The 13,956-nt window shown below is 37.6% G+C and overlaps 1 protein-coding gene across 3 annotated transcripts in view; it reads right to left on the bottom strand.

Moving 5' to 3' along the window:
* TRPC4 (transient receptor potential cation channel subfamily C member 4) overlaps positions 1–13,956 on the bottom strand; it is a 206,198-nt gene that overhangs the window by 162,823 nt on the left and 29,419 nt on the right. The window contains exons 1-2 of one of the 3 annotated variants that reach the window (XM_027557364.1): positions 4,555–4,730; positions 4,212–4,266 (exon numbers count right to left, since the gene is read on the bottom strand). The exons of the other annotated variants lie outside the window; for them this stretch is intronic. The gene's annotated coding sequence lies outside the window, so the exon portion shown is untranslated. Of the gene's footprint in view, positions 1–4,211; positions 4,267–4,554; positions 4,731–13,956 lie in introns of those variants that run through there. 3 annotated transcript variants of the gene reach the window in all.

The following is a 13,956-nucleotide window of genomic DNA, read 5'->3' as shown; positions in this document are numbered from 1 at the left end:
GATTCTATGCTAGTTTCTGTTTCTAGGATAATTGTCATTGTTCAGAAGCAGTTAGACTTTTTACACAATGGCTCTCCTATTACGCCTTTTAGAATGTGGGTTATGCCAATTATGTTCTAAATTACTCTGTGATCTTTATTATTCCCTACCAAATACTGAATCTTTCAATGATTGTACAAATTTGGAAATATGAAAGAACTATACCAAGTCACAGGAAAAGATACATTTCTGTGTCTCAGAAAAATTGTCAACTTCTGCTAGAGCACGCAGCCACTCAGTGTTACATCCAGAGGATGCAGCCAAAGGGTGAGCAATCGAAGCTGGTGGCTTCAGTGAGCAGTCAGAGGCAGACATGGTAAACACCTCAGGCTAAATCCTATTCCACATGCCCAAGCAATCTTTGGTCTAGGCAGGTGGGAGCAAAAATTCCATTAGGGCAGCTACTTAACGAGGCCGGTCCCTCCATGTCCCTAGAAATTTGTTCTTACATTATAGGTTAGACCCCCAAAGATTGAGTCTATTTTAAAACTGTTCCTTGTAACAACAAAAACAACACTTACAGAACTAGGCACTGTATGCTAGGCACTGTCCTAAATTTTATTTGTATGAACTCAATTCTCAGGAAACCCCCTTGGGGCAATCACTATTATTAGTGACCCATAGGATGGTTAGTGAGATAACTAACTTGACAAGGTCACAAGGGTTTTTATAAGTGTGTTCCCTACTCTGAGTCCAATTTTCTTTATCCCCTATTACACATTTTGCTATTCTCTCTGTTAATGAATGGCCATTATGTTTCCCAGTGACTGGGTTTTATCATGTTGTCTAATTTTCCAGCAGTTGCCTTACCTGTAGTTGGTCTCCTAACTCTGAACCTCAGATTCCTCATTACTGGCTGTCAGAGAATTCTTTTGACTCTTCAACAACACTGCCGGACCTCGCCTAAACATCAGTCCCTCAGATCTTAGGCAGATTGACTCTTGGCTGCCATATTAACCTATACTCAACGTAATGGAATTTTATTTGTCATTCCCCCACCGGCTCTTCTCTTTGGAGAATATTTTCAGGCTGTAAATAACTTCTAAAAAGACCCACGGCAAGTCAGTCCCCTCATCTCCCCCTCCCCACTCTCCAGTCACAGCACCTCAAATAATCTGGGTCAATTCGCTATGAAGGCAGCTAGGAAAAGAGAACATAATTTAGTCCTTTGCTCCTGTGAGATGTAGCAATTAGTAAATAATTAAGTGTGGGTTTCACTCCCATTGTTAAATTAAGCCCAGAAGGTTAAAGCTCAGTAGAATTGTGCTGCAAGGCAACGCTCACTTTCTTTGCTGTTTCTGGATGGTAATTCAGATTGAATAACATCCTAAAAGCACTATACAGTTAACAGGAAAGCAGAAGGCATAAATATTATAACAGGCAATCTTTTCCTTTTGTCTTGAACTTTAAAATCTTTCACCCAATCTTTTCATGTCCTTTCAATTTACCAAGTGAGTTTATTTCTACGCTGAACTCAAACATCAATTATGCAGAGTAAAAACAAATTGGTTTTTTTAAAACCAGACTGCTTAGAATACTCTTCATAAAAGTTCATTATGCACAAGGAATTCAGCATCTCCTAAATACCTCTAACAAGTATAGTAATTACCATAGCAACTTAGAAGATGACATTTATTTGGCAAAGCAACTTTTCACAGGTTATTTGGTTATTGTCCAAATGTATGATAGATTTGCCTTCCAGAGAATTCTGTTATTCTGTACTGTCATTTGCTCTATGACACTGTGATCTTTTTTTTTTTTAGCAATATAAAGCTAAATCATGATGTTTAAATACTCATCCTAGAAGTTTATCTTCTCAGTATATTGGCATCGAATGATTTAAGACCGCATTTAAAACAGCTTTTATCAGCAGGCATATTAGTACATTCTTCCAAATTCACTGAGCTCTATGTCTTTGGAAATTTAACAGATATGATAGGATTATTTATGTAAGTGGTATAGTTTATTTTCCATCAAGTCTTCATTTAAACTTTAACTAAATGAAGCTAATTCTCTTTAAGTCAAAGTTCTCTTGTTATTCTAAGAGTTGGCCTAAATTAATTTAAGGAACTGATTTAAGAAACGAGTAAGAGCTATGGTTTATTTCATAGAATTCTCCATTCTGACTGGCTCCATTACAAACAGCTCTTAGATCTTTGCTAATTTTCTCTGCTTCCTGGGGACCCAGCTGCCCTAAGGAAATTGAGGAATTAAACTACCAACATCTACTCTAATTCTAACAGATATGATCCCACACCACCTCAGATAAAACAGTTTATTAGTTTTGTAAACATCTGCTGGTTTATTAAAATTATCATGAAAGTAAAGCTGGAAGTTGATATTTTAGTTGTCAGTGTACCATTCAAAATTGCAATCCCCCAGCGCCATGATATTAAAAACCTCATAGGTGCTTTGTATGCATTAGTGGACTATTTGGATGAAAACCTAAAAAAAAAAAAATTATCTATCAAATATTTTGTCTACGGAGTATGATAAATTGGAATACATATAAATTTTCTTTTTCTTAAACCAGATGTTTGACACATTGTAATTACAGCCTTCTGCCAATGAAACCAACATTATTTGGAAGTAAAATAATCATTATTATTCAAATTCTATGACTTTTTTGTATGAATTTTAATGAAGATTAGATATACTAGAAATATATTTTAGTCAATAATTATTTTAGATCTCCTCTTTAAATGTTATATAATGGATGACTATAGCAAATACCATCTTAACAGGAGATAACTTTCATTATCAATACTTAATCAATGTTATATTTGGGGGATTTAGCAATAGCATAGAGTTTAACTTGATCTTTGATAAATTTCTGCAAAAATCATCTGATTTCTCTAGTTGATAATTTTTGAAAAATTTCTGTGTATGATGGTTAATTTTGTCAACCTGGCTGGAATGCCCAAATATATGGTTAAACTTTTCTAGGTATGTCTATGGGGTGTTTCCAGAATAGATTAGCGTTTGAAATAATGGACGGAGTGAAGCAGATTACCATCCCTAATGTGGGTGGGCTCTCAGTCTTTTGAGAGCCTGAATAGAGAACAAAAAGGTAGAGGAGGACTGAATTCGCTTTCTGCCTGACTGCTAAGTTGAAACATTGGTCTCCTGATACTGGACTGGGACTGTGTTCCTGGTTCTTAGGCCTTCAGACTGAGACTGGAATTTATGCCACCAGCTGCCTTAGTTCTCGGGTTGACAGACGACTGACTGTGGTACTTCTCATCCTCCAAACTGTGTGAGTCAATTCCTTATGACATATATCATTTCAATCTATGTATGTGTGTGTGTATCTATCTATCTAGGCATGCTCAGTTGAGTCCGACTCTTTGTGACCCCATGGCCTGTAGCCCTCAGGGCTCCTCGGTCCATGGGATTTTCCAGGCAAGAATACTGGAGTGGCTTGCTGTTTCCTTCTCCAGGGGGTCTTCCTGATCCAGGGATCAAACCTGCATCTCCTGTGTCTCCTGCATTGGCAAGCAGATTCTTTACCACTGAGTCACCAAAGCAACTGCCGATCATCTGTCATCTATCTATCCTCTGTTTCTCCTATTGATTCTGTTTCTCTGCTGCTGCTGCTAAGTCGCTCCAGTCATGTCCGACTCTGTGCGACCCCATAGATGGCAGCCCACCAGGCTCCTCTGTCCCTGGGATTCTCCAGGCAAGAACACTGGAGTGGGTTGCCATTTCCTTCTCCAATGCATGGAAGTGAAAAGTGAAAGTGAAGTCTGTTTCTCTCAGTCAGTCAGTCAGTTCAGTGGCACAGTAGTGTCCAACTCTTTGCGACCCCATGGATTGCAGCACGCCAGGCCTCCCTGTCTATCACCAACTCCCGGAGTTCACTCAAACTCACATCCATCGAGTTGGTGATGCCATCCAGCCATCTCATCCTCTGTCGTCCCCTTCTTCTCCTGCCCCTAATCCCTCCCAGCATCAGAGTCTTTTCCAATGAGTCAACTCCTCGCATGAGGTGGTCAAAGGGAACCCCAATACCCTGCACTTTCAGCTGCCTCTTCTTTTGTCAAATTTAGAACTCCTTTTGAGTGTCTGTAGTTTGCACTTTTAAAAAACATAAGATTTGTACTCAGCAACAGCTAGTTTGTACCCCAATACTATGCCTTCAACCAGTGTGGGGTCTACACATAATAACCTACCTTGGAGTTATGTTTTCTCATGTGTGAAATCACGATAGCACTGACTCTCAGAATCCTGTGTTAAAAAGTCAAGATAAAATATATTAAGCTTGAATGGTGCTTGAATTCTAGAAGATACACAATAAATGCCTATTCCGTTTCAGCCTTGACCATACCGTACACTGTAATACGGTAACTAAATTTCACAACCCAGAAAGTTTTGGTCTGAGAGACCTCAGGTGATTTTACATTTCTTATAAGATTAAAACACTAGAGCCTTAGTACCCCTGCTTCTAAACTGACAATAGAAGGTGTGTTGGTTTAGGAGCCTAAGAATTGGGTTTTGTAGTCTCCTGCCACTTACCCTCAGGGTAGTTATCTCCTCTCCTTGGAGACTCTGTCTGGTAGATAATGATGCCCACATGCTGGGTTGTTGCTCTGCAAATGTGGTTCAATGTACAAAAGTGGCTGATACTCGGATATTCATTGGATGGTGATCATCTTTAGTTTCCTTGAATTTCTAACTGGCAACATTTCTAGATGTAAACTCATGAAAATAATTTGTCAATATAGGTTAAAATTGAGTTTAAATCTCTATAAATTTAAGACACATGTAAATTAGCACACATATTCCATGATACATGTATACAGAATGTAATAGCCACTATATAGTTTTTTATGCAAGAAATATTTAAATTAACTTTATAAAATTAACCTCCAGACTATAAGAGACATTGATTAACTAAGTTCAAAGTTTATGAGAGGACCTAGTTTTAATAATTTACTACAGATACTTACTCCTTGGAAGGAAAGTTATGACCAACCTAGATAGCATATTCAAAAGCAGAGACATTACTTTGCCAACAAAGGTTTGTCTAGTCAAGGCTATGGTTTTTCCTGTGGTCATGTATGGATGTGAGAGTTGGACTGTGAAGAAGGCTGAGCACCGAAGAATTAATGCTTTTGAACTGTGGTGTTGGAGAAGACTCTTGAGAGTCCCTTGGACTGCAAGGAGATCCAACCAGTCCATTCTGAAGGAGATCAGCCCTGGGATTTCTTTGGAAGGAATGATGCTAAAGCTGAAACTTCAGTACTTTGGCCACCTCATGCGAAGAGTTGACTCATTGGAAAAGACTCTGATGCTGGGAGGGACTGGGGGCAAGAGGAGAAGGGGACGACAGAGGATGAGATGGCTGGATGGCATCACTGAACGATGGACATGAGTCTGGGTGAACTCCGGGAATTGGTGATGGACAGGGAGGCCTGACGTGCTGTAGTTCATGGGGTCGCAAAGAGTCGGACACTACTTAGCGACTGATCTGATCTGATCTGATCTGACCATCCAATGCATTTAATACTTATCTGTCAGCTTCAGTTTTATAAGACTGGGAAAGTATAACTATGCCATAAAAATAATGGAAATGTGGATAAATAACTGATATTAGAAGTAGTCTCCAAGATGCAACATCTACAGGTGGGTAGACAGATTTAAGAGTTATCAAGATAAAATGCATTGCATTTGTAAAGAAATGCATTTTAACTAATTATTTAGTATATGAATAAAACAGAGTGAACAGGACACTAAATAAGAATAATTACTATAATATGAACCAATATAAATCATAAAAATGATGATACAAACAAAATTATCATTCAACATTGATACTCTGGACTTTGTCATGTAAATTCCCATGAATTTTGTAAGTCTATATTTCAAGTAAAAAATTCAACAATAAGAGCACTTCCCTTCCATTTAATGGCTTGACTTTTCTAAGCTAAAAAGAGAGTTGTAGAGTACAGAGAATTCCCTTAACTTCTCTTATTGTTAATATATTGTTTAGTTCAGTCACTATCTTTTTAAAGAAAATAAAAATTTTCCATATTTTAAATTCATTAATAGAGAAATAAATACTAATATATCATATGTATAATAATAAGTGAGTATACCATACTTCAACTAATCAAGTATTTTATCACCTGTCTTTTGACAAGAAATAATTGGAAGAATATTTGTCTAAGAATGAAGTCAGTCAGCATCTCATTTGTCCCATAAATAAGACAAGATGCTCTAAGTGTGGCAACATATTTTATTGTTACTGTAGAGAGGAACATAAAAATTGTTCAAAATTGTTTTTCTAGGATGAGGAACATAGCTCCATATTGGCAAATATTTTAAAAGTGAGCATATCACTCCTCTAGCAAAGGATCAAGGTAAGCTAGCCTGAAAAAAAGTTTAAAATTCCTCACCAAATAGCCCCAGTGAATGAAAAGATCATGGTAGATGATCACCCTTCCCTCCACCCTGCTGGAAAGACAACCAGAAGCCATAACTGTGCAGTGGTAAATGACCTCTTTAAACTGAATTGTAAGGTGATCACTTATATATAAAATGAAACTTGTTATGGGTTCTTGTGAGGTAAGAAAACAAAAAACATTGTTTAAATAAAGGATAAACACTAATATTTCAGTCCAATAACTTATAATGGGATATAATAAACAAGTTAGATACTCAGAACAGTCAGTCATTTGTCCTTTCATTTTTTCATCCAAGGAAACTTTATCAAACCTTTACAGTCTTTGGGTGTTAAATTAAGAATTTAAAAATACAACAATGTGGCTCTTCCTTTTAGAAAACTTGCATTTTTAAATAGTCAGAAAACTAATGTATCAGGTATGATCTCATAAGTGCAAAAATATATTTAGAAAGATTTATAGATACTTGGGAAACTTCACAGAAAGGCAATATTTGAACTGCATTTTGAAGAAGGAAGGGTGTGTCAGGTAGGGAAAATATGGGTCGTATTAGGAAGATGGAAGTCACTAAAGGATGGAATTATTAAAAGTCCACATATAGCGCTGGTGGCCTTGACAGCAAAGAATCTGTGTGCATTGCAGGAGACCTGGGTTCAACCCCTGGATCAGGAAGATCCCTTGGAGAAAGGAATGGCAACCCACTCCAGTATTCTTGCCTAGAGCATTCCATGGACAGAGGAGCCTGGCAGACTATACTCCATGGGGTCGCAAAGAGTCAAACATGACTAACACTTTCACTTTTTTTCACTTTGCCAATGTACTTAGAGCATGGCTCAATAGAAGTTCTGGAATCACATAAAAACCAAGGAAGATACAGTCAAATAGATTAAGTCATTCATTTTTAAAATGTTGTGGAATGCTTAACCTATGCTACAAAGTAGATATAAAATGCTTCTACTAGTTTCTTTAACTTTTTATTTTGAAATTATTTTAGACTTACAGAAGAGTTGCAAGGAGAGTACAGAGAATTCCCTTCTTTTAATGTTAATATCTTATACAAGCACGGTCTTTTATAAAAAATACCATTAACTGAACTACAGACTTGATTAGACATTTGCCATCTTCTTTTAATAAGAATAAGTAATATTCTTATTCTCTTCTAGGATCCATCCCAGAATACCACGTTGCATTTAGTCATCATATCTCCTTAACCCAGTTGGTGACAGTCTCTCAATTTTTGTCTTTTATGAGCTTGACTTTTGAGGAACACTGAGCAGGTATTTTGTAGACTATTCCTCAGTCTAGGCTTGCCTGCTTTTCATTAAGATTAGTCTGAAGTTAGGCTTTGGGGAAAGAATGCCACAGTGACCATCTCATTGAATCATCCCATAATGCCAACATGGCTAATTACTGATGGTGGTGACTTGATCACTCCATGAGGCCGTGCCTGCCAGCCTTCTCCACTCTCCTATTTGGTAGAAACAAATCAACATGTCCAAACTCATGTTCAAGGTGAGAATTAAGCTTCCCCTGCAGGGAGGATTATTAAAGAGGTTTTGGACATATGTTAAAACCACCAGAATAATTAATACATATCTGAGGGAGATACTGTGGGGTTATGTAAACATCCTTTCTCTGCTTGAAGTTTGCCTACTGATCTTAGCATCCTTCTGTGGATCATCCCTGAAGCAATACTTACAATGGTGCTCTAGTGGTGGTTTTTCTATTTCTCCCATTCCTGTAGTTATCACTTGAACTCTTGTTTATTTATTCAATTAGTTATTTATATCATTATGGATTTGGAGATCTTTATTTTATTGTTGAATTATAACATAATACTATAATTGCTTTTGCTGTTCCAGCTGTTTCAACTTTGGCTATTGGGAAGTCTTTCAAGGTTGGCACAGGTGTTCTTTTGTGATGCTCATATACTTTTTATTCATTTACTGAGCACTTTGTCGCTTTCTGGGGCTTCCCTGGTAGCTCACATGGTAAAGCATCTGCCTGCAATGCAGGTGATCCGGGTTCGATCACTGGGTCAGGAAGATCCCCTGGAGAAGGAAATGGCAACCCACTCCAACATTCTTGCCTGGAGAATCCCATGGACAGAGGAGCTCGGTGAGGTACTGTCCATGGGTCTCAGACACAACTGACTGATGAACACTTGCTGCTTTCTACTACTATAAGACGCACCAGGCTCACCTTCTATCTCCCTTGCCTCAGTCCTAGAAGTAACCGTTTTTCAAAGGAGTCCAGCTTTTTTTTGCTGGAGTGTGATATTTCGAAATTAATATCTGGGTGCTTGCTGTGCTTACTGCTACTGTAGCGTTACTGATGTTCATCCTAGCATTTCCGCTTGCTTACTTGTAACTTCTTTTTCTGACAATAAGAAGTTTGGTGTTCTATATTTATAACATATTAACCTGTGAGTGAAACAAATGTTACTTGCCGTATCAGTAAACAAAGGATGTTGTTTGCAGTATCAAGCCATCACATTACAGTTGACTGGAAGGTGAGCTCTGAGAAAACTCAGGATAGAAACAGGATGCTGCTATGGAGCCACCAGCCTCTACAGCCACCCCCAGCAGTGTGCCCCATGGAGACTCAGGATGGGAAAACACAAGATACTGGCCCCAAAGAGCTGCGTGCATATCAAAGGAACAATGTCAAGGAGCCCAGACTTCTGCATCTTCCCACACATAAAAAAAGCACTAATTTCAGTAGCTTGAGATATCTGGTTTTCCTTAACTAACAGAAATCTTTTGAAGTTCCTACCTGGTATTTGTTGCAAAAGCTCTACTATATATCCTGGCTTCCCTCTTAGCCCTTGGAGCAATCTCTCAGAGCTATCCGAGAGGCTGCATTCTGGGCTTAAGTCTTCAGTTTTGTCCACCAACATAATTCTCAACTTGTAGATTGTGCTTTTAAGTTGAGAAGTCTATTGCACCCTAGTATACACATGGGCCTCCCCAGTGGCTCAGCAGTAAAGAATCCACTTGCAATGCAGGAGACATAGGAGACGTAGGTTCAGTCCCCAGGTGAGGAAGATCCCCCGGAGGAGGGCATGGCAACCCACTCCAGCATTCTTGGCTGGAGAATCCCATGGACAGAGGAGCCTGATGGGCTACAGTCAATAGGATCACAAAGCACTGGTCACGACTGAAGCAATTTAGCACGCATGCAGTATACACATAATGGAGTTTTCGAATTGCTAGACCACATCCCCATGAGAAACAGATTTACCGACCAGAGCACAGTGGTTGTATACAGTTCTTTGTGTCTCAGCCTTGTAATATTTAGACAAAGCATTAATTTCCAATATTATTTAGATCATCTCCTTTTCTTCTCCACCTTTCCATTGTGTTTTTTTTGATGTTCACAGTCCAAGGGAGATTGGTTATTAACAAATTACTGTGTAGGATAAAAGATGTAAAGCTTATGCTAGATCCCCTAAAGTGAAGTGAAGAGCCCTTGCTTGTGTTAATAATGTTGAGGAAATAGCCCCAAACTGAAATCACAACATGTAAATATTAATGAGTATCCTGGTGCATGAAAAGCAATTAATATTTACCATAAAATATCATGAAATCAACATTTGGTAAAATAACAAAATATTTGTTCAATCAAAGACTATTACTGAGATTTTAATATGTATTTGACAAGAGCTAGAAAATTTAAGGTAGATAGGGCATGTGGGCATGCGTGCTCAGTCACTCAGTTGTGTCCAACTCTTAGGATCCCATGAATTAAGATTGTGCACTTTTGAGCCCTCCACACTCCTCTGTCCAAGCGATTTCCTAGCCAAGAATACTGGAGTGGGTTGCCATTTCTTCTTGACCCAAGACCCCAGGGGATCTTCTTGACCCAAGGACTGAACCCAGGTCTCCTGAATTGGCAGGTAGATTCTTTATCACTGAGCCACCTGGGAAGCCTGTATTGGGCATGGTCTTTCCTCAAAAAAATAAAGAAAAAAAAATCTCTTACATGTGAATCAGTGCCATTCTAGGAATATGCACAAAAGGAAGTGGCTGTGAGGTCTATAGTCATGGGGTAACTAATCAATACGTTTGTAAACTCACAAAGCCTAGAGAGACTTTTAAGTATGTGAGCCTTTCAAGTGTCAACAACTTTCATGTAATGCAGTTCTGTTTTCAAGGTAGATTCTATTTGGAAATTGTTCTCTTTCTGCCAAGGATCAGAAACATTAGAATCTTCTCAACATTGAAACGAAACTCAAAGGAAAAGAATGCTCACAATGGCTGCACATAAAGAGAAAGGGGACCTGAGAAAACAGAAAGTCAGTATCATACAAAAATGCATTGGCAACTCCAGGATTGTACATTTTTGCTCAACAGCCAGGGCTGTAAGAATACAATTGCTCAACTTGGTTAGCTCCACTTAAATTGAAGAATCAACTTAAGCTTTGCCTACTCTTGAAAGAATTTCCTCACCCTCCTCCCTGCTAGCAATGGCAGGTTCAGATAGGTGTTTTATTGCCATTCCCTGCAGCTATAGTCCCAAGTTTTGAGCAAATAGATTCTCTGAGCATTTAAAATCTCCATTGTTATTCACTGAGCTTCTTTCGGTCCCACTCTAGCTCCGAATATACATGAAGGGATTTGATAATACAGTACCTCCATAAACATAAGTCTGTTTCCTGCTCTCTGTATTTCCACTACCTACCCTATAATAATCAGTTTTGTTTTGTCACAAAAGCGAATGAATTAAGATTGTGCACTTGAGCTATTTACAAGAGCAAATGGAGATTAAGTACACAGTTTTTGTTAGCAACCTCTAGACAAAGAAAAGACTGTTCCTAAGCAGGATTGCGTGGAACACTAAAGTGGTAAACAAATGATGATAAATAGACTGTCAAAAGCAGAATGCGCACTTTGCCAGGAACCATTGCATTTTGTCACATGTATCAAAGGCTTCCTCTAAGTTTTTAGTTAAAGGTAACTAAATGTTAAAACCCAGAACATACTTTAGATTTTGTAAGTTTTCATGTATAAGATATAAGCTATATAATAAACCTATGCATCCCTTTTCCACATTATGAACGTAATGCTTTTCAGCTCATCTTAAAAAAAAAATATTTTAGGAAAGCAAAAGAATCTCCTTCAAGCTATATGGGTGAGACCTATTAGAAAACTGTTACAGCCTAGTATTGGCCAAACACCCAAGTATTTTCTCTTATCAAATCATATCTAAATGCCTTTGCATTTAAGGGAATTGTATATTATAGGAGCACATGGAGGAGTAATGAAATTTTTCTTGTGTGAAGCTTAAAGAACGTCACAGAATAGGAATGAGTACCATTTTGACAAATAGAGAAATGCAGGAAAGGTATTCTAGATATATGAAAATGGCTCTGCCATTTTATTTGAAGTAAATGATTCATCGTTTTTATTTATGCATTCAATAAATATGTATTGCATAGTTCGTAGGTGAAAATATGCTGAGAATGCTGTGGTAAGTGAATAAGTCAGATGTGGCCACTGTTCTTATGGAACTTGTAGAATTTAGGATAGCGAGATAGAAACACATTTAACAAAAAAATCATGAAAATCATCGGGAAGTGCAGACAATAAAAACTGGTGATGTGTTACGCAGGACTCACGTGGCTACTTTAGTTCCATTAGTGTGGTGGAGGAAGTTTGTTGTAGTCTGAATGACAAGAGGAGTGAGCATGGGAAGACTAAAGAGAACAACAACATCGGCAGAGAAGGAAATAGAACCAAAACTATACGGCTAGAAGGAAGCAGATTCCTTGCTCTGGAGCACTGGGCGGTAGTTGTGAGATGCATGCCGAGGTCATTACCAAGGTCATCAAGATATACCTCTTAGTAACACAGGACTTCCAGATCTTCTAGTTAATGGAATGTGGCCCCTGAGGACTATATTCTAGAGGCCACAAAATCATGTGCAAAAGCAGAATCATCTGGAAGGTTAAATCTAGGTAGTAAGATTCTTGATAGTCCAGATGGTTAAGAAACCTTCTTTGTATTAGGAAGTAGAAACTATCCCGGAGGAAGTAACAGGAAATGGATTAGAAACTTCCATAAAGGACCACAGTAAAGAAAGTTGGCACTCACAGGGTGCTTAGCGTGTTCTCGGCTCTCTGCCACATGCTTTATATACATTACCTCATTTAATTCTCACAACAACTCCAATACTTTATATGATGAAAGTGAAGTACAGAGAGATTAAGATATTTCCTGATGATCATACAACTAGTAAGTAGTAGGACTGAGTATAAACCCAAGGAGTTTGGCTCCAGATCACACACTCTTTACTCCTGCACTATGCTGGCATTTCTATATCAATTGAAAAGAACTGTAAAGAATGGATATCAGTTCTTATTAAAAGGGAAAAATAAGTTATGATTGATTTATAAAGTTATTACTTTTATTGAGAAATAGTTTTAACTAAAAAGATTCATGAAGTGTTAGTTTCTCAGTTGTGTCTGACTCATTGCAACCCCATCGATTTGCACCAGGCTCCCCTGTCCATGGAATCCTCCAGGCAAGAATACTGGAGCGGGTAGCCGTTCCCTTCTCCAGAGGATCTTTCTGACCCAGGAATTGAATCCCGGTCCTGCATGAACTCTTTATCATCTGAGTCAAAGCATTCCCTTTAAAAAGATTTTTATGTATTTTAAAATTTTATTAATAATGTCCTCTAATTTCACTTTGTGGATCTATAATAACAATAGAATGCTCATGTATTAAAAATAAATAAAAATAAATTTAAAAGTAACTAAAAATTATCAAGATTACACTTGATAATTTGAAGAACTATAATAGGTAAAGTGAATAACAATTGCAGAGAGAATTTTAGTATATACTTAATGCTTTACTATTTCAAAGTGTTTTCCCCTATATGAAATGAATCTTCTTAACAATCCCAGGAGGGAGTGTATCCATTTTAGAAGTGGGAAAACAGGTTTGGGAGTAATGTATCCAAGTGATTTCACACAAAAAGACACATGAAAGGTAATTAAAATATTCCCACAAGGACGTGTCTTAACAACTTAAGAACTGCATTAACAAACTGTAGATGATCAATTATATATATATAGTTTCCTGTCAAAAAATGTTTTGGCAGTTTCAAACTGTTTTTATTTTTATATGGCATAGATTATTATCAATATATCATAAAAAGATTACAGAATTTCAAATCTGAAAGGTAACTCATGGCTCTTCTCCAATCCCCTTAGAATATTCTATAAAAGAATTCAGATTCCTACTACAGCTCCTACTGAAAATGTTTCATACTATTTGAATCTGAAGTAATGAATACCACTGATTAGTATTTTTTGTTTTATAAGGAGGAAGCATTGTTTCTGGATTTTGTAAACATTATTTTTATGAACTCTTGCAATAGGAATATGCTACAGGCAACCCATTTCCATTGATGGCAAATTCCATGTCCACTTATATAATCAAGTAAGGATATCTTTACTGCTGCTACCATGTTGTAGATAACTTTGTGTCCCCTGAGTAAAGCCTTC

This window comes from Bos indicus x Bos taurus, chromosome 12 (assembly GCF_003369695.1).
Source record: "Bos indicus x Bos taurus breed Angus x Brahman F1 hybrid chromosome 12, Bos_hybrid_MaternalHap_v2.0, whole genome shotgun sequence".
Taxonomy (NCBI): Eukaryota; Metazoa; Chordata; class Mammalia; order Artiodactyla; family Bovidae; genus Bos; species Bos indicus x Bos taurus.
Note: the sequence above shows the minus strand (reverse complement) of the source record. Positions and strands in the feature narration are given on the sequence as shown.